Source organism: Oncorhynchus keta, chromosome 27 (genome assembly GCF_023373465.1).
Source record: "Oncorhynchus keta strain PuntledgeMale-10-30-2019 chromosome 27, Oket_V2, whole genome shotgun sequence".
NCBI classification, from domain to species: Eukaryota; Metazoa; Chordata; class Actinopteri; order Salmoniformes; family Salmonidae; genus Oncorhynchus; species Oncorhynchus keta.
The window spans coordinates 7,998,860-8,017,215 of NC_068447.1; the positions used below are offsets into that span (position 1 = coordinate 7,998,860).

Consider the following 18,356-nt stretch of genomic DNA (forward strand, 5'->3'; position numbering starts at 1 on the left):
TCTTCATAATGTTGGTCGTTAGGACACTGCATTTCTCATTTGGCTCTCGAGCTTAAAAATTGTAAAAACGTCTGAAACAGCATAGTAAGTCTTAACTCGTTAAAAAAACCTTCTAAAATTACATTGCAGTGCCGTGACCCGGATTCAACCGGGGTTGCTGCGACCACAACGCAGAGTACTAACCACTATACGATCACAGCTGGCTTCAAGAGCTGGCTTTGTAAAGCCTACATAGGCTGTGAAAGTGATGTGCACAAGCTGGCTAAACTCTTTTCATTTTGGTCTCGATAATGAATATACTGAAGAAACAGTGGAGCTTTACACAGTCGGTAGGTTTTTTCTCATTCGAAAAGTGCCCTTTTTCCGTGACTTTGGAATATCTCAATTGCATCCTCCTCACGTCATCTCTAATTCTCTAAACCCATTGGTGAGAAAACCTGCGTGCACTCCCCTCTGACCTTCTCCACCAATGTGAACAATAAAAAGGTACTGCTGAGATTTGAACTCAGGATCTCCTGTTTACTAGACAGGCACTTTAACCAACTAAGCCACAGCACCCATAAAAGGCATATATGTTGCAGATGTGAACACCCACACCTATTTGAATCAAACCAGTCTCATTAATTTAACCCACATCTCTGTGTAGCAAAATCGCATCACAAAAGAGATGTATTTTACTAATATTGGAAACAATACAGACAACTTCAATTGTCTAGCAACAGGGTTTCTTAAGCTACGTTTCGGGACGCAAAGTGGGCCTGAGCATGTGAGAGGTAGTGTTGCCAAATCCTCACGAAGGAAAGTAGCTATTGGTGGTCCTAAAAGTAGCTAGAAGTCGCTAAATGACGTCATCACATAATTTTCATAATTGGCCAAGTGGATGTAATTGTGATTGACGCTGTAGGAGAGAGGAATAACGTCGCGGGAGAGACAAAAAGTGAGTAAAAACACCCTAAGTATGTTTAGAACTAAAATTGAACTTTCTTCTGTCGATTCTTGTCTTTTTCTGAATACTCACTAAATATAGTGACAAAGTCGCTAAGTTGGCAACACTGGTGAGAGGTGGGTAGCGAGATATCAGTAATCAATTGTAATCACATACTATTTCTTCTTAATTATGGTCATTCGAGGACAGTACATTTTCATTTGGGTCTCGAGATGAATAAACTCAAGAACCTCTGACATGGATTCTTAAACTATGATTTGGGACCAAAGCGGTTATTAACATGTCATAGGTGGGTCACGAGATATGAGTAAACATTCAGAATCATACACTATTTCTTCATAATGTTGGTCGTTCGAGGACACTGCATTTCTCATTTGGCTCTCGAGCTTAAAAATTGTAAAAACGTCTGAAACAGCATAGTAAGTCTTAACTCGTTAAAAAAAAAAACTTCTAAAATTACATTGCAGTGCCGTGACCCGGATTCGAACCGGGGTTGCTGCGACCACAACGCAGAGTACTAACCACTATACGATCACGGCTGGCTTCAAGAGCTGGCTTTGTAAAGCCTACATAGGCTGTGAAAGTGATGTGCACAAGCTGGCTAAACTCTTTTCATTTTGGTCTCGATAATGAATAAACTGAAGAAACAGTGGAGCTTTACACAGTCGGTAGGTTTTTTCTCATTCGAAAAGTGCCCTTTTCCGTGACATTGGAATATCTCAATTGCATCCTCCTCACGTCATCTCTAATTCTCTAAACCCATTGGTGAGAAAACCTGAGTGCCCTCCCCTCTGACCTTCTCCACCAATGTGAACAATAAAAAGGTACTGCTGAGATTTGAACTCAGGATCTCCTGTTTACTAGACAGGCACTTTAACCAACTAAGCCACAGCACCCATAAAAGTCATATATGTTGCAGATGTGAACACCCACACCTATTTGAATCAAACCAGTCTCATTAATTTAACCCACATCTCTGTGTAGCAAAATCGCATCACAAAAGAGATGTCTTTTACTAATATTGGAAACAATACAGACAACTTCAATTGTCTAGCAACAGGGTTTCTTAAGCTACGTTTCGGGACGCAAAGTGGGCCTGAGCATGTGAGAGGTAGTGTTGCCAAATCCTCACGAAGGAAAGTAGCTATTGGTGGTCCTAAAAGTAGCTAGAAGTCGCTAAATGACGTCATCACATAATTTTCATAATTGGCCAAGTGGATGTAATTGTGATTGACGCTGTAGGAGAGAGGAATAACGTCGCGGGAGAGACAAAAAGTGAGTAAAAACACCCTAAGTATGTTTAGAACTAAAATTGAACTTTCTTCTGTCGATTCTTGTCTTTTTTCTGAATACTCACTAAATATAGTGACAAAGTCGCTAAGTTGGCAACACTGGTGAGAGGTGGGTAGCGAGATATCAGTAATCAATTGTAATCACATACTATTTCTTCTTAATTATGGTCATTCGAGGACAGTACATTTTTCATTTGGGTCTCGAGATGAATAAACTCAAGAACCTCTGACATGGATTCTTAAACTATGATTTGGGAGCCAAAGCGGTTATTAACATGTCATAGGTGGGTCACGAGATATGAGTAAATATTCAGAATCATACACTATTTCTTCATAATGTTGGTCGTTCGAGGACACTGCATTTCTCATTTGGCTCTCGAGCTTAAAAATTGTAAAAACGTCTGAAACAGCATAGTAAGTCTTAACTCGTTAAAAAAACAACTTCTATAGTTACATTGCAGTGCCGTGACCCGGATTCGAACCGGGGTTGCTGCGACCACAACGCAGAGTACTAACCACTATACGATCACGGCTGGCTTTGTAAAGCCTACATAGGCTGTGAAAGTGATGTGCACAAGCTGGCTAAACTCTTTTCATTTTGGTCTCGATAATGAATAAACTGAAGAAACAGTGGAGCTTTACACAGTCGGTAGGTTTTTTTCTCATTCGAAAAGTGCCCTTTTTCCGTGACATTGGAATATCTCAATTGCATCCTCCTCACGTCATCTCTAATTCTCTAAACCCATTGGTGAGAAAACCTGAGTGCCCTCCCCTCTGACCTTCTCCACCAATGTGAACAATAAAAAGGTACTGCTGAGATTTGAACTCAGGATCTCCTGTTTACTAGACAGGCACTTTAACCAACTAAGCCACAGCACCCATAAAAGTCATATATGTTGCAGATGTGAACACCCACACCTATTTGAATCAAACCAGTCTCATTAATTTAACCCACATCTCTGTGTAGCAAAATCGCATCACAAAAGAGATGTCTTTTACTAATATTGGAAACAATACAGACAACTTCAATTGTCTAGCAACAGGGTTTCTTAAGCTACGTTTCGGGACGCAAAGTGGGCCTGAGCATGTGAGAGGTAGTGTTGCCAAATCCTCACTAAGGAAAGTAGCTATTGGTGGTCCTAAAAGTAGCTAGAAGTCGCTAAATGACGTCATCACATAATTTTCATAATTGGCCAAGTGGATGTAATTGTGATTGACGCTGTAGGAGAGAGGAATAACGTCGCGGGAGAGACAAAAAGTGAGTAAAAACACCCTAAGTATGTTTAGAACTAAAATTGAACTTTCTTCTGTCGATTCTTGTCTTTTTCTGAATACTCACTAAATATAGTGACAAAGTCGCTAAGTTGGCAACACTGGTGAGAGGTGGGTAGCGAGATATCAGTAATCAATTGTAATCACATACTATTTCTTCTTAATTATGGTCATTCGAGGACAGTACATTTTTCATTTGGGTCTCGAGATGAATAAACTCAAGAACCTCTGACATGGATTCTTAAACTATGATTTGGGACCCAAAGCGGTTATTAACATGTCATAGGTGGGTCACGAGATATGAGTAAACATTCAGAATCATACACTATTTCTTCATAATGTTGGTCGTTCGAGGACACTGCATTTCTCATTTGGCTCTCGAGCTTAAAAATTGTAAAAATGTCTGAAACAGCATAGTAAGTCTTAACTCGTTAAAAAAAAACTTCTAAAATTACATTGCAGTGCCGTGACCCGAATTCGAACCGGGGTTGCTGCGACCACAACGCAGAGTACTAACCACTATACAATCACGGCTGGCTTCAAGAGCTGGCTTTGTAAAGCCTACATAGGCTGTGAAAGTGATGTGCACAAGCTGGCTAAACTCTTTTCATTTTGGTCTCGATAATGAATAAACTGAAGAAACAGTGGAGCTTTACACAGTCGGTAGGTTTTTTCTCACTCGAAAAGTGCCCTTTTTCCGTGACATTGGAATATCTCAATTGCATCCTCCTCACGTCATCTCTAATTCTCTAAACCCATTGGTGAGAAAACCTGAGTGCCCTCCCCTCTGACCTTCTCCACCAATGTGAACAATAAAAAGGTACTGCTGAGATTTGAACTCAGGATCTCCTGTTTACTAGACAGGCACTTTAACCAACTAAGCCACAGCACCCATAAAAGTCATATATGTTGCAGATGTGAACACCCACACCTATTTGAATCAAACCAGTCTCATTAATTTAACCCACATCTCTGTGTAGCAAAATCGCATCACAAAAGAGATGTCTTTTACTAATATTGGAAACAATACAGACAACTTCAATTGTCTAGCAACAGGGTTTCTTAAGCTACGTTTCGGGACGCAAAGTGGGCCTGAGCATGTGAGAGGTAGTGTTGCCAAATCCTCACGAAGGAAAGTAGCTATTGGTGGTCCTAAAAGTAGCTAGAAGTCGCTAAATGACGTCATCACATAATTTTCATAATTGGCCAAGTGGATGTAATTGTGATTGACGCTGTAGGAGAGAGGAATAACGTCGCGGGAGAGACAAAAAGTGAGTAAAAAACACCCTAAGTATGTTTAGAACTAAAATTGAACTTTCTTCTGTCGATTCTTGTCTTTTTCTGAATACTCACTAAATATAGTGACAAAGTCGCTAAGTTGGCAACACTGGTGAGAGGTGGGTAGCGAGATATCAGTAATCAATTGTAATCACATACTATTTCTTCTTAATTATGGTCATTCGAGGACAGTACATTTTTCATTTGGGTCTCGAGATGAATAAACTCAAGAACCTCTGACATGGATTCTTAAACTATGATTTGGGACCCAAAGCGGTTATTAACATGTCATAGGTGGGTCACGAGATATGAGTAAACATTCAGAATCATACACTATTTCTTCATAATGTTGGTCGTTCGAGGACACTGCATTTCTCATTTGGCTCTCGAGCTTAAAAATTGTAAAAACGTCTGAAACAGCATAGTAAGTCTTAACTCGTTAAAAAAACCTTCTAAAATTACATTGCAGTGCCGTGACCCGGATTCGAACCGGGGTTGCTGCGACCACAACGCAGAGTACTAACCACTATACGATCACAGCTGGCGTCAAGAGCTGGCTTTGTAAAGCCTACATAGGCTGTGAAAGTGATGTGCACAAGCTGGCTAAACTCTTTTCATTTTGGTCTCGATAATGAATAAACTGAAGAAACAGTGGAGCTTTACACAGTCGGTAGGTTTTTTCTCATTCGAAAAGTGCCCTTTTTCCGTGACATTGGAATATCTCAATTGCATCCTCCTCACGTCATCTCTAATTCTCTAAACCCATTGGTGAGAAAACCTGAGTGCCCTCCCCTCTGACCTTCTCCACCAATGTGAACAATAAAAAGGTACTGCTGAGATTTGAACTCAGGATCTCCTGTTTACTAGACAGGCACTTTAACCAACTAAGCCACAGCACCCATAAAAGTCATATATGTTGCAGATGTGAACACCCACACCTATTTGAATCAAACCAGTCTCATTAATTTAACCCACATCTCTGTGTAGCAAAATCGCATCACAAAAGAGATGTCTTTTACTAATATTGGAAACAATACAGACAACTTCAATTGTCTAGCAACAGGGTTTCTTAAGCTACGTTTCGGGACGCAAAGTGGGCCTGAGCATGTGAGAGGTAGTGTTGCCAAATCCTCACGAAGGAAAGTAGCTATTGGTGGTCCTAAAAGTAGCTAGAAGTCGCTAAATGACGTCATCACATAATTTTCATAATTGGCCAAGTGGATGTAATTGTGATTGACGCTGTAGGAGAGAGGAATAACGTCGCGGGAGAGACAAAAAGTGAGAAAAACACCCTAAGTATGTTTAGAACTAAAATTGAACTTTCTTCTGTCGATTCTTGTCTTTTTTCTGAATACTCACTAAATATAGTGACAAAGTCGCTAAGTTGGCAACACTGGTGAGAGGTGGGTAGCGAGATATCAGTAATCAATTGTAATCACATACTATTTCTTCTTAATTATGGTCATTCGAGGACAGTACATTTTTCATTTGGGTCTCGAGATGAATAAACTCAAGAACCTCTGACATGGATTCTTAAACTATGATTTGGGACCCAAAGCGGTTATTAACATGTCATAGGTGGGTCACGAGATATGAGTAAACATTCAGAATCATACACTATTTCTTCATAATGTTGGTCGTTCGAGGACACTGCATTTCTCATTTGGCTCTCGAGCTTAAAAATTGTAAAAACGTCTGAAACAGCATAGTAAGTCTTAACTCGTTAAAAAAAAAACTTCTAAAATTACATTGCAGTGCCGTGACCCGGATTCGAACCGGGGTTGCTGCGACCACAACGCAGAGTACTAACCACTATACGATCACAGCTGGCTTCAAGAGCTGGCTTTGTAAAGCCTACATAGGCTGTGAAAGTGATGTGCACAAGCTGGCTAAACTCTTTTCATTTTGGTCTCGATAATGAATAAACTGAAGAAACAGTGGAGCTTTACACAGTCGGTAGGTTTTTTCTCATTCGAAAAGTGCCCTTTTTCCGTGACATTGGAATATCTCAATTGCATCCTCCTCACGTCATCTCTAATTCTCTAAACCCATTGGTGAGAAAACCTGAGTGCACTCCCCTCTGACATTCTCCACCAATGTGAACAATAAAAAGGTACTGCTGAGATTTGAACTCAGGATCTCCTGTTTACTAGACAGGCACTTTAACCAACTAAGCCACAGCACCCATAAAAGTCATATATGTTGCAGATGTGAACACCCACACCTATTTGAATCAAACCAGTCTCATTAATTTAACCCACATCTCTGTGTAGCAAAATCGCATCACAAAAGAGATGTCTTTTACTAATATTGGAAACAATACAGACAACTTCAATTGTCTAGCAACAGGGTTTCTTAAGCTACGTTTCGGGACGCAAAGTGGGCCTGAGCATGTGAGAGGTAGTGTTGCCAAATCCTCACGAAGGAAAGTAGCTATTGGTGGTCCTAAAAGTAGCTAGAAGTCGCTAAATGACATCATCACATAATTTTCATAATTGGCCAAGTGGATGTAATTGTGATTGACGCTGTAGGAGAGAGGAATAACGTCGCGGGAGAGACAAAAAGTGAGTAAAAAACACCCTAAGTATGTTTAGAACTAAAATTGAACTTTCTTCTGTCGATTCTTGTCTTTTTTCTGAATACTCACTAAATATAGTGACAAAGTCGCTAAGTTGGCAACACTGGTGAGAGGTGGGTAGCGAGATATCAGTAATCAATTGTAATCACATACTATTTCTTCTTAATTATGGTCATTCGAGGACAGTACATTTTTCATTTGGGTCTCGAGATGAATAAACTCAAGAACCTCTGACATGGATTCTTAAACTATGATTTGGGACCCAAAGCGGTTATTAACATGTCATAGGTGGGTCACGAGATATGAGTAAACATTCAGAATCATACACTATTTCTTCATAATGTTGGTCGTTCGAGGACACTGCATTTCTCATTTGGCTCTCGAGCTTAAAAATTGTAAAAACGTCTGAAACAGCATAGTAAGTCTTAACTCGTTAAAAAAACCTTCTAAAATTACATTGCAGTGCCGTGACCCGGATTCGAACCGGGGTTGCTGCGACCACAACGCAGAGTACTAACCACTATACGATCACGGCTGGCTTCAAGAGCTGGCTTTGTAAAGCCTACATAGGCTGTGAAAGTGATGTGCACAAGCTGGCTAAACTCTTTTCATTTTGGTCTCGATAATGAATAAACTGAAGAAACAGTGGAGCTTTACACAGTCGGTAGGTTTTTTCTCATTCGAAAAGTGCCCTTTTTCCGTGACATTGGAATATCTCAATTGCATCCTCCTCACGTCATCTCTAATTCTCTAAACCCATTGGTGAGAAAACCTGAGTGCACTCCCCTCTGACATTCTCCACCAATGTGAACAATAAAAAGGTACTGCTGAGATTTGAACTCAGGATCTCCTGTTTACTAGACAGGCACTTTAACCAACTAAGCCACAGCACCCATAAAAGTCATATATGTTGCAGATGTGAACACCCACACCTATTTGAATCAAACCAGTCTCATTAATTTAACCCACATCTCTGTGTAGCAAAATCGCATCACAAAAGAGATGTCTTTTACTAATATTGGAAACAATACAGACAACTTCAATTGTCTAGCAACAGGGTTTCTTAAGCTACGTTTCGGGACGCAAAGTGGGCCTGAGCATGTGAGAGGTAGTGTTGCCAAATCCTCACGAAGGAAAGTAGCTATTGGTGGTCCTAAAAGTAGCTAGAAGTCGCTAAATGACATCATCACATAATTTTCATAATTGGCCAAGTGGATGTAATTGTGATTGACGCTGTAGGAGAGAGGAATAACGTCGCGGGAGAGACAAAAAGTGAGTAAAAAACACCCTAAGTATGTTTAGAACTAAAATTGAACTTTCTTCTGTCGATTATTGTCTTTTTTCTGAATACTCACTAAATATAGTGACAAAGTCGCTAAGTTGGCAACACTGGTGAGAGGTGGGTAGCGAGATATCAGTAATCAATTGTAATCACATACTATTTCTTCTTAATTATGGTCATTCGAGGACAGTACATTTTTCATTTGGGTCTCGAGATGAATAAACTCAAGAACCTCTGACATGGATTCTTAAACTATGATTTGGGACCCAAAGCGGTTATTAACATGTCATAGGTGGGTCACGAGATATGAGTAAACATTCAGAATCATACACTATTTCTTCATAATGTTGTTCGTTCGAGGACACTGCATTTCTCATTTGGCTCTCGAGCTTAAAAATTGTAAAAACGTCTGAAACAGCATAGTAAGTCTTAACTCGTTAAAAAAAAAATCTAAAATTAGATTGCAGTGCCGTGACCCGGATTCGAACCGGGGTTGCTGCGACCACAACGCAGAGTACTAACCACTATACGATCACGGCTGGCTTCAAGACCTGGCTTTGTAAAGCCTACATAGGCTGTGAAAGTGATGTGCACAAGCTGCCTAAACTCTTTTCATTTTGGTCTCGATAATGAACAAACTGAAGAAACAGTGGAGCTTTACACAGTCGGTAGGTTTTTTCTCATTCGAAAAGTGCCCTTTTTCCGTGACTTTGGAATATCTCAATTGCATCCTCCTCACGTCATCTCTAATTCTCTAAACCCATTGGTGAGAAAACCTGAGTGCCCTCCCCTCTGACCTTCTCCACCAATGTGAACAATAAAAAGGTACTGCTGAGATTTGAACTCAGGATCTCCTGTTTACTAGACAGGCACTTTAACCAACTAAGCCACAGCACCCATAAAAGTCATATATGTTGCAGATGTGAACACCCACACCTATTTGAATCAAACCAGTCTCATTAATTTAACCCACATCTCTGTGTAGCAAAATCGCATCACAAAAGAGATGTCTTTTACTAATATTGGAAACAATACAGACAACTTCAATTGTCTAGCAACAGGGTTTCTTAAGCTACGTTTCGGGACGCAAAGTGGGCCTGAGCATGTGAGAGGTAGTGTTGCCAAATCCTCACGAAGGAAAGTAGCTATTGGTGGTCCTAAAAGTAGCTAGAAGTCGCTAAATGACATCATCACATAATTTTCATAATTGGCCAAGTGGATGTAATTGTGATTGACGCTGTAGGAGAGAGGAATAACGTCGCGGGAGAGACAAAAAGTGAGTAAAAAACACCCTAAGTATGTTTAGAACTAAAATTGAACTTTCTTCTGTCGATTATTGTCTTTTTTCTGAATACTCACTAAATATAGTGACAAAGTCGCTAAGTTGGCAACACTGGTGAGAGGTGGGTAGCGAGATATCAGTAATCAATTGTAATCACATACTATTTCTTCTTAATTATGGTCATTCGAGGACAGTACATTTTTCATTTGGGTCTCGAGATGAATAAACTCAAGAACCTCTGACATGGATTCTTAAACTATGATTTGGGACCCAAAGCGGTTATTAACATGTCATAGGTAGGTCACGAGATATGAGTAAACATTCAGAATCATACACTATTTCTTCATAATGTTCTTCGTTCGCGGACACTGCATTTCTCATTTGGCTCTCGAGCTTAAAAATTGTAAAAACGTCTGAAACAGCATAGTAAGTCTTAACTCGTTAAAAAAAAAAACTTCTAAAATTACATTGCAGTGCCGTGACCCGGATTCGAACCGGGGTTGCTGCGACCACAACGCAGAGTACTAACCACTATACGATCACGGCTGGCTTCAAGAGCTGGCTTTGTAAAGCCTACATAGGCTGTGAAAGTGATGTGCACAAGCTGGCTAAACTCTTTTCATTTTGGTCTCGATAATGAACAAACTGAAGAAACAGTGGAGCTTTACACAGTCGGTAGGTTTTTTCTCATTCAAAAAGTGCCCTTTTTCCGTGACTTTGGAATATCTCAATTGCATCCTCCTCACGTCATCTCTAATTCTCTAAACCCATTGGTGAGAAAACCTGAGTGCCCTCCCCTCTGACCTTCTCCACCAATGTGAACAATAAAAAGGTACTGCTGAGATTTGAACTCAGGATCTCCTGTTTACTAGACAGGCACTTTAACCAACTAAGCCACAGCACCCATAAAAGTCATATATGTTGCAGATGTGAACACCCACACCTATTTGAATCAAACCAGTCTCATTAATTTAACCCACATCTCTGTGTAGCAAAATCGCATCACAAAAGAGATGTCTTTTACTAATATTGGAAACAATACAGACAACTTCAATTGTCTAGCAACAGGGTTTCTTAAGCTACGTTTCGGGACGCAAAGTGGGCCTGAGCATGTGAGAGGTAGTGTTGCCAAATCCTCACGAAGGAAAGTAGCTATTGGTGGTCCTAAAAGTAGCTAGAAGTCGCTAAATGACGTCATCACATAATTTTCATAATTGGCCAAGTGGATGTAATTGTGATTGACGCTGTAGGAGAGAGGAATAACGTCGCGGGAGAGACAAAAAGTGAGTAAAAAACACCCTAAGTATGTTTAGAACTAAAATTGAACTTTCTTCTGTCGATTCTTGTCTTTTTTCTGAATACTCACTAAATATAGTGACAAAGTCGCTAAGTTGGCAACACTGGTGAGAGGTGGGTAGCGAGATATCAGTAATCAATTGTAATCACATACTATTTCTTCTTAATTATGGTCATTCGAGGACAGTACATTTTTCATTTGGGTCTCGAGATGAATAAACTCAAGAACCTCTGACATGGATTCTTAAACTATGATTTGGGACCCAAAGCGGTTATTAACATGTCATAGGTGGGTCACGAGATATGAGTAAACATTCAGAATCATACACTATTTCTTCATAATGTTGGTCGTTCGAGGACACTGCATTTCTCATTTGGCTCTCGAGCTTAAAAATTGTAAAAACGTCTGAAACAGCATAGTAAGTCTTACCTCGTTAAAAAAAACCTTCTAAAATTACATTGCAGTGCCGTGACCCGGATTCGAACCAGGGTTGCTGCGACCACAACGCAGAGTACTAACCACTATACGATCACAGCTGGCTTCAAGAGCTGGCTTTGTAACGCCTACATAGGCTGTGAAAGTGATGTGCACAAGCTGGCTAAACTCTTTTCATTTTGGTCTCGATAATGAATAAACTGAAGAAACAGTGGAGCTTTACACAGTCGGTAGGTTTTTTCTCATTCGAAAAGTGCCCTTTTTCCGTGACATTGGAATATCTCAATTGCATCCTCCTCACGTCATCTCTAATTCTCTAAACCCATTGGTGAGAAAACCTGAGTGCACTCCCCTCTGACATTCTCCACCAATGTGAACAATATAAAGGTACTGCTGAGATTTGAACTCAGGATCTCCTGTTTACTAGACAGGCACTTTAACCAACTAAGCCACAGCACCCATAAAATTCATATATGTTGCAGATGTGAACACCCACACCTATTTGAATCAAACCAGTCTCATTAATTTAACCCACATCTCTGTGTAGCAAAATCGCATCACAAAAGAGATGTCTTTTACTAATATTGGAAACAATACAGACAACTTCAATTGTCTAGCAACAGGGTTTCTTAAGCTACGTTTCGGGACGCAAAGTGGGCCTGAGCATGTGAGAGGTAGTGTTGCCAAATCCTCACGAAGGAAAGTAGCTATTGGTGGTCCTAAAAGTAGCTAGAAGTCGCTAAATGACATCATCACATAATTTTCATAATTGGCCAAGTGGATGTAATTGTGATTGACGCTGTAGGAGAGAGGAATAACGTCGCGGGAGAGACAAAAAGTGAGTAAAAAACACCCTAAGTATGTTTAGAACTAAAATTGAACTTTCTTCTGTCGATTCTTGTCTTTTTTCTGAATACTCACTAAATATAGTGACAAAGTCGCTAAGTTGGCAACACTGGTGAGAGGTGGGTAGCGAGATATCAGTAATCAATTGTAATCACATACTATTTCTTCTTAATTATGGTCATTCGAGGACAGTACATTTTTCATTTGGGTCTCGAGATGAATAAACTCAAGAACCTCTGACATGGATTCTTAAACTATGATTTGGGACCCAAAGCGGTTATTAACATGTCATAGGTGGGTCACGAGATATGAGTAAACATTCAGAATCATACACTATTTCTTCATAATGTTGTTCGTTCGAGGACACTGCATTTCTCATTTGGCTCTCGAGCTTAAAAATTGTAAAAACGTCTGAAACAGCATAGTAAGTCTTAACTCGTTAAAAAAAAAAAAAACTTCTAAAATTACATTGCAGTGCCGTGACCCGGATTCGAACCGGGGTTGCTGCGACCACAACGCAGAGTACTAACCACTATACGATCACGGCTGGCTTCAAGAGCTGGCTTTGTAAAGCCTACATAGGCTGTGAAAGTGATGTGCACAAGCTGGCTAAACTCTTTTCATTTTGGTCTCGATAATGAATAAACTGAAGAAACAGTGGAGCTTTACACAGTCGGTAGGTTTTTTCTCATTCGAAAAGTGCCCTTTTTCCGTGACATTGGAATATCTCAATTGCATCCTCCTCACGTCATCTCTAATTCTCTAAACCCATTGGTGAGAAAACCTGAGTGCCCTCCCCTCTGACCTTCTCCACCAATGTGAACAATAAAAGGTACTGCTGAGATTTGAACTCAGGATCTCCTGTTTACTAGACAGGCACTTTAACCAACTAAGCCACAGCACCCATAAAAGTCATATATGTTGCAGATGTGAACACCCACACCTATTTGAATCAAACCAGTCTCATTAATTTAACCCACATCTCTGTGTAGCAAAATCGCATCACAAAAGAGATGTCTTTTACTAATATTGGAAACAATACAGACAACTTCAATTGTCTAGCAACAGGGTTTCTTAAGCTACGTTTCGGGACGCAAAGTGGGCCTGAGCATGTGAGAGGTAGTGTTGCCAAATCCTCACGAAGGAAAGTAGCTATTGGTGGTCCTAAAAGTAGCTAGAAGTCGCTAAATGACGTCATCACATAATTTTCATAATTGGCCAAGTGGATGTAATTGTGATTGACGCTGTAGGAGAGAGGAATAACGTCGCGGGAGAGACAAAAAGTGAGTAAAAAACACCCTAAGTATGTTTAGAACTAAAATTGAACTTTCTTCTGTCGATTCTTGTCTTTTTTCTGAATACTACTAAATATAGTGACAAAGTCGCTAAGTTGGCAACACTGGTGAGAGGTGGGTAGCGAGATATCAGTAATCAATTGTAATCACATACTATTTCTTCTTAATTATGGTCATTCGAGGACAGTACATTTTTCATTTGGGTCTCGAGATGAATAAACTCAAGAACCTCTGACATGGATTCTTAAACTATGATTTGGGACCCAAAGCGGTTATTAACATGTCATAGGTGGGTCACGAGATATGAGTAAACATTCAGAATCATACACTATTTCTTCATAATGTTGGTCGTTCGAGGACACTGCATTTCTCATTTGGCTCTCGAGCTTAAAAATTGTAAAAACGTCTGAAACAGCATAGTAAGTCTTACCTCGTTAAAAAAAACCTTCTAAAATTACATTGCAGTGCCGTGACCCGGATTCGAACCGGGGTTGCTGCGACCACAACGCAGAGTACTAACCACTATACGATCACAGCTGGCTTCAAGAGCTGGCTTTGTAACGCCTACATAGGCTGTGAAAGTGATGTGCACAAGCTGGCTAAACTCTTTTCATTTTGGTCTCGATAATGAATAAACTGAAGAAACAGTGGAGCTTTACACAGTCGGTAGGTTTTTTCTCATTCGAAAAGTGCCCTTTTTCCGTGACATTGGAATATCTCAATTGCATCCTCCTCACGTCATCTCTAATTCTCTAAACCCATTGGTGAGAAAACCTGAGTGCACTCCCCTCTGACATTCTCCACCAATGTGAACAATAAAAAGGTACTGCTGAGATTTGAACTCAGGATCTCCTGTTTACTAGACAGGCACTTTAACCAACTAAGCCACAGCACCCATAAAAGTCATATATGTTGCAGATGTGAACACCCACACCTATTTGAATCAAACCAGTCTCATTAATTTAACCCACATCTCTGTGTAGCAAAATCGCATCACAAAAGAGATGTCTTTTACTAATATTGGAAACAATACAGACAACTTCAATTGTCTAGCAACAGGGTTTCTTAAGCTACGTTTCGGGACGCAAAGTGGGCCTGAGCATGTGAGAGGTAGTGTTGCCAAATCCTCACGAAGGAAAGTAGCTATTGGTGGTCCTAAAAGTAGCTAGAAGTCGCTAAATGACATCATCACATAATTTTCATAATTGGCCAAGTGGATGTAATTGTGATTGACGCTGTAGGAGAGAGGAATAACGTCGCGGGAGAGACAAAAAGTGAGTAAAAAACACCCTAAGTATGTTTAGAACTAAAATTGAACTTTCTTCTGTCGATTCTTGTCTTTTTTCTGAATACTCACTAAATATAGTGACAAAGTCGCTAAGTTGGCAACACTGGTGAGAGGTGGGTAGCGAGATATCAGTAATCAATTGTAATCACATACTATTTCTTCTTAATTATGGTCATTCGAGGACAGTACATTTTTCATTTGGGTCTCGAGATGAATAAACTCAAGAACCTCTGACATGGATTCTTAAACTATGATTTGGGACCCAAAGCGGTTATTAACATGTCATAGGTGGGTCACGAGATATGAGTAAACATTCAGAATCATACACTATTTCTTCATAATGTTGGTCGTTCGAGGACACTGCATTTCTCATTTGGCTCTCGAGCTTAAAAATTGTAAAAACGTCTGAAACAGCATAGTAAGTCTTAACTCGTTAAAAAAAAACCTTCTAAAATTACATTGCAGTGCCGTGACCCGGATTCGAACCGGGGTTGCTGCGACCACAACGCAGAGTACTAACCACTATACGATCACGGCTGGCTTCAAGAGCTGGCTTTGTAAAGCCTACATAGGCTGTGAAAGTGATGTGCACAAGCTGGCTAAACTCTTTTCATTTTGGTCTCGATAATGAATAAACTGAAGAAACAGTGGAGCTTTACACAGTCGGTAGGTTTTTTCTCATTCGAAAAGTGCCCTTTTCCGTGACATTGGAATATCTCAATTGCATCCTCCTCACGTCATCTCTAATTCTCTAAACCCATTGGTGAGAAAACCTGAGTGCACTCCCCTCTGACATTCTCCACCAATGTGAACAATAAAAAGGTACTGCTGAGATTTGAACTCAGGATCTCCTGTTTACTAGACAGGCACTTTAACCAACTAAGCCACAGCACCCATAAAAGTCATATATGTTGCAGATGTGAACACCCACACCTATTTGAATCAAACCAGTCTCATTAATTTAACCCACATCTCTGTGTAGCAAAATCGCATCACAAAAGAGATGTCTTTTACTAATATTGGAAACAATACAGACAACTTCAATTGTCTAGCAACAGGGTTTCTTAAGCTACGTTTCGGGACGCAAAGTGGGCCTGAGCATGTGAGAGGTAGTGTTGCCAAATCCTCACGAAGGAAAGTAGCTATTGGTGGTCCTAAAAGTAGCTAGAAGTCGCTAAATGACGTCATCACATAATTTTCATAATTGGCCAAGTGGATGTAATTGTGATTGACGCTGTAGGAGAGAGGAATAACGTCGCGGGAGAGACAAAAAGTGAGTAAAAAACACCCTAAGTATGTTTAGAACTAAAATTGAACTTTCTTCTGTCGATTCTTGTCTTTTTTCTGAATACTCACTAAATATAGTGACAAAGTCGCTAAGTTGGCAACACTGGTGAGAGGTGGGTAGCGAGATATCAGTAATCAATTGTAATCACATACTATTTCTTCTTAATTATGGTCATTCGAGGACAGTACATTTTTCATTTGGGTCTCGAGATGAATAAACTCAAGAACCTCTGACATGGATTCTTAAACTATGATTTGGGACCCAAAGCGGTTATTAACATGTCATAGGTGGGTCACGAGATATGAGTAAACATTCAGAATCATACACTATTTCTTCATAATGTTGGTCGTTCGAGGACACTGCATTTCTCATTTGGCTCTCGAGCTTAAAAATTGTAAAAACGTCTGAAACAGCATAGTAAGTCTTAACTCGTTAAAAAAAAAACTTCTAAAATTACATTGCAGTGCCGTGACCCGGATTCGAACCGGGGTTGCTGCGACCACAACGCAGAGTACTAACCACTATACGATCACAGCTGGCTTCAAGAGCTGGCTTTGTAAAGCCTACATAGGCTGTGAAAGTGATGTGCACAAGCTGGCTAAACTCTTTTCATTTTGGTCTCGATAATGAATAAACTGAAGAAACAGTGGAGCTTTACACAGTCGGTAGGTTTTTTCTCATTCGAAAAGTGCCCTTTTTCCGTGACATTGGAATATCTCAATTGCATCCTCCTCACGTCATCTCTAATTCTCTAAACCCATTGGTGAGAAAACCTGCGTGCACTCCCCTCTGACCTTCTCCACCAATGTGAACAATAAAAAGGTACTGCTGAGATTTGAACTCAGGATCTCCTGTTTACTAGACAGGCACTTTAACCAACTAAGCCACAGCACCCATAAAAGTCATATATGTTGCAGATGTGAACACCCACACCTATTTGAATCAAACCAGTCTCATTAATTTAACCCACATCTCTGTGTAGCAAAATCGCATCACAAAAGAGATGTCTTTTACTAATATTGGAAACAATACAGACAACTTCAATTGTCTAGCAACAGGGTTTCTTAAGCTACGTTTCGGGACGCAAAGTGGGCCTGAGCATGTGAGAGGTAGTGTTGCCAAATCCTCACGAAGGAAAGTAGCTATTGGTGGTCCTAAAAGTAGCTAGAAGTCGCTAAATGACGTCATCACATAATTTTCATAATTGGCCAAGTGGATGTAATTGTGATTGACGCTGTAGGAGAGAGGAATAACGTCGCGGGAGAGACAAAAAGTGAGTAAAAAACACCCTAAGTATGTTTAGAACTAAAATTGAACTTTCTTCTGTCGATTCTTGTCTTTTTTCTGAATACTCACTAAATATAGTGACAAAGTCGCTAAGTTGGCAACACTGGTGAGAGGTGGGTAGCGAGATATCAGTAATCAATTGTAATCACATACTATTTCTTCTTAATTATGGTCATTCGAGGACAGTACATTTTTCATTTGGGTCTCGAGATGAATAAACTCAAGAACCTCTGACATGGATTCTTAAACTATGATTTGGGACCCAAAGCGGTTATTAACATGTCATAGGTGGGTCACGAGATATGAGTAAACATTCAGAATCATACACTATTTCTTCATAATGTTGGTCGTTCGAGGACACTGCATTTCTCATTTGGCTCTCGAGCTTAAAAATTGTAAAAACGTCTGAAACAGCATAGTAAGTCTTAACTCGTTAAAAAAAACCTTCTAAAATTACATTGCAGTGCCGTGACCCGGATTCGAACCGGGGTTGCTGCGACCACAACGCAGAGTACTAACCACTATACGATCACGGCTGGCTTCAAGAGCTGGCTTTGTAAAGCCTACATAGGCTGTGAAAGTGATGTGCACAAGCTGGCTAAACTCTTTTCATTTTGGTCTCGATAATGAATAAACTGAAGAAACAGTGGAGCTTTACACAGTCGGTAGGTTTTTTCTCATTCGAAAAGT

The 18,356-nt window shown here is 40.1% G+C and overlaps 27 non-coding genes across 27 annotated transcripts; all 27 read right to left on the bottom strand.

Annotated features, from left to right (window-relative positions):
- Positions 1-484: 484 nt before the first annotated feature.
- On the bottom strand, positions 485-558 carry trnat-agu (transfer RNA threonine (anticodon AGU)). The gene has a single exon. It is a non-coding gene; the product is annotated as a tRNA-Thr (tRNA).
- An 855-nt stretch (positions 559-1,413) lies between these two features.
- trnah-gug (transfer RNA histidin (anticodon GUG)) lies at positions 1,414-1,485 on the bottom strand. The gene has a single exon. It is a non-coding gene; the product is annotated as a tRNA-His (tRNA).
- A 283-nt stretch (positions 1,486-1,768) lies between these two features.
- On the bottom strand, positions 1,769-1,842 carry trnat-agu (transfer RNA threonine (anticodon AGU)). Its single transcript has one exon. It is a non-coding gene; the product is annotated as a tRNA-Thr (tRNA).
- Positions 1,843-2,699: 857 nt separating this feature from the next.
- Positions 2,700-2,771, bottom strand: trnah-gug (transfer RNA histidin (anticodon GUG)). The gene has a single exon. It is a non-coding gene; the product is annotated as a tRNA-His (tRNA).
- A 272-nt stretch (positions 2,772-3,043) lies between these two features.
- On the bottom strand, positions 3,044-3,117 carry trnat-agu (transfer RNA threonine (anticodon AGU)). The gene has a single exon. It is a non-coding gene; the product is annotated as a tRNA-Thr (tRNA).
- A 1,211-nt stretch (positions 3,118-4,328) lies between these two features.
- trnat-agu (transfer RNA threonine (anticodon AGU)) lies at positions 4,329-4,402 on the bottom strand. Its single transcript has one exon. It is a non-coding gene; the product is annotated as a tRNA-Thr (tRNA).
- An 855-nt stretch (positions 4,403-5,257) lies between these two features.
- On the bottom strand, positions 5,258-5,329 carry trnah-gug (transfer RNA histidin (anticodon GUG)). Its single transcript has one exon. It is a non-coding gene; the product is annotated as a tRNA-His (tRNA).
- A 284-nt stretch (positions 5,330-5,613) lies between these two features.
- Positions 5,614-5,687, bottom strand: trnat-agu (transfer RNA threonine (anticodon AGU)). Its single transcript has one exon. It is a non-coding gene; the product is annotated as a tRNA-Thr (tRNA).
- Positions 5,688-6,543: 856 nt separating this feature from the next.
- Positions 6,544-6,615, bottom strand: trnah-gug (transfer RNA histidin (anticodon GUG)). Its single transcript has one exon. It is a non-coding gene; the product is annotated as a tRNA-His (tRNA).
- Positions 6,616-6,899: 284 nt separating this feature from the next.
- Positions 6,900-6,973, bottom strand: trnat-agu (transfer RNA threonine (anticodon AGU)). Its single transcript has one exon. It is a non-coding gene; the product is annotated as a tRNA-Thr (tRNA).
- An 856-nt stretch (positions 6,974-7,829) lies between these two features.
- trnah-gug (transfer RNA histidin (anticodon GUG)) lies at positions 7,830-7,901 on the bottom strand. Its single transcript has one exon. It is a non-coding gene; the product is annotated as a tRNA-His (tRNA).
- Positions 7,902-8,185: 284 nt separating this feature from the next.
- trnat-agu (transfer RNA threonine (anticodon AGU)) lies at positions 8,186-8,259 on the bottom strand. The gene has a single exon. It is a non-coding gene; the product is annotated as a tRNA-Thr (tRNA).
- Positions 8,260-9,115: 856 nt separating this feature from the next.
- Positions 9,116-9,187, bottom strand: trnah-gug (transfer RNA histidin (anticodon GUG)). The gene has a single exon. It is a non-coding gene; the product is annotated as a tRNA-His (tRNA).
- A 284-nt stretch (positions 9,188-9,471) lies between these two features.
- Positions 9,472-9,545, bottom strand: trnat-agu (transfer RNA threonine (anticodon AGU)). Its single transcript has one exon. It is a non-coding gene; the product is annotated as a tRNA-Thr (tRNA).
- Positions 9,546-10,404: 859 nt separating this feature from the next.
- On the bottom strand, positions 10,405-10,476 carry trnah-gug (transfer RNA histidin (anticodon GUG)). The gene has a single exon. It is a non-coding gene; the product is annotated as a tRNA-His (tRNA).
- A 284-nt stretch (positions 10,477-10,760) lies between these two features.
- trnat-agu (transfer RNA threonine (anticodon AGU)) lies at positions 10,761-10,834 on the bottom strand. The gene has a single exon. It is a non-coding gene; the product is annotated as a tRNA-Thr (tRNA).
- Positions 10,835-11,691: 857 nt separating this feature from the next.
- trnah-gug (transfer RNA histidin (anticodon GUG)) lies at positions 11,692-11,763 on the bottom strand. The gene has a single exon. It is a non-coding gene; the product is annotated as a tRNA-His (tRNA).
- A 284-nt stretch (positions 11,764-12,047) lies between these two features.
- Positions 12,048-12,121, bottom strand: trnat-agu (transfer RNA threonine (anticodon AGU)). The gene has a single exon. It is a non-coding gene; the product is annotated as a tRNA-Thr (tRNA).
- Positions 12,122-12,983: 862 nt separating this feature from the next.
- Positions 12,984-13,055, bottom strand: trnah-gug (transfer RNA histidin (anticodon GUG)). The gene has a single exon. It is a non-coding gene; the product is annotated as a tRNA-His (tRNA).
- Positions 13,056-13,338: 283 nt separating this feature from the next.
- trnat-agu (transfer RNA threonine (anticodon AGU)) lies at positions 13,339-13,412 on the bottom strand. The gene has a single exon. It is a non-coding gene; the product is annotated as a tRNA-Thr (tRNA).
- Positions 13,413-14,268: 856 nt separating this feature from the next.
- Positions 14,269-14,340, bottom strand: trnah-gug (transfer RNA histidin (anticodon GUG)). Its single transcript has one exon. It is a non-coding gene; the product is annotated as a tRNA-His (tRNA).
- Positions 14,341-14,624: 284 nt separating this feature from the next.
- trnat-agu (transfer RNA threonine (anticodon AGU)) lies at positions 14,625-14,698 on the bottom strand. Its single transcript has one exon. It is a non-coding gene; the product is annotated as a tRNA-Thr (tRNA).
- Positions 14,699-15,556: 858 nt separating this feature from the next.
- trnah-gug (transfer RNA histidin (anticodon GUG)) lies at positions 15,557-15,628 on the bottom strand. Its single transcript has one exon. It is a non-coding gene; the product is annotated as a tRNA-His (tRNA).
- Positions 15,629-15,911: 283 nt separating this feature from the next.
- On the bottom strand, positions 15,912-15,985 carry trnat-agu (transfer RNA threonine (anticodon AGU)). Its single transcript has one exon. It is a non-coding gene; the product is annotated as a tRNA-Thr (tRNA).
- Positions 15,986-16,843: 858 nt separating this feature from the next.
- trnah-gug (transfer RNA histidin (anticodon GUG)) lies at positions 16,844-16,915 on the bottom strand. Its single transcript has one exon. It is a non-coding gene; the product is annotated as a tRNA-His (tRNA).
- A 284-nt stretch (positions 16,916-17,199) lies between these two features.
- trnat-agu (transfer RNA threonine (anticodon AGU)) lies at positions 17,200-17,273 on the bottom strand. The gene has a single exon. It is a non-coding gene; the product is annotated as a tRNA-Thr (tRNA).
- Positions 17,274-18,130: 857 nt separating this feature from the next.
- On the bottom strand, positions 18,131-18,202 carry trnah-gug (transfer RNA histidin (anticodon GUG)). Its single transcript has one exon. It is a non-coding gene; the product is annotated as a tRNA-His (tRNA).
- Between the last annotated feature and the right edge of the window lie 154 nt (positions 18,203-18,356).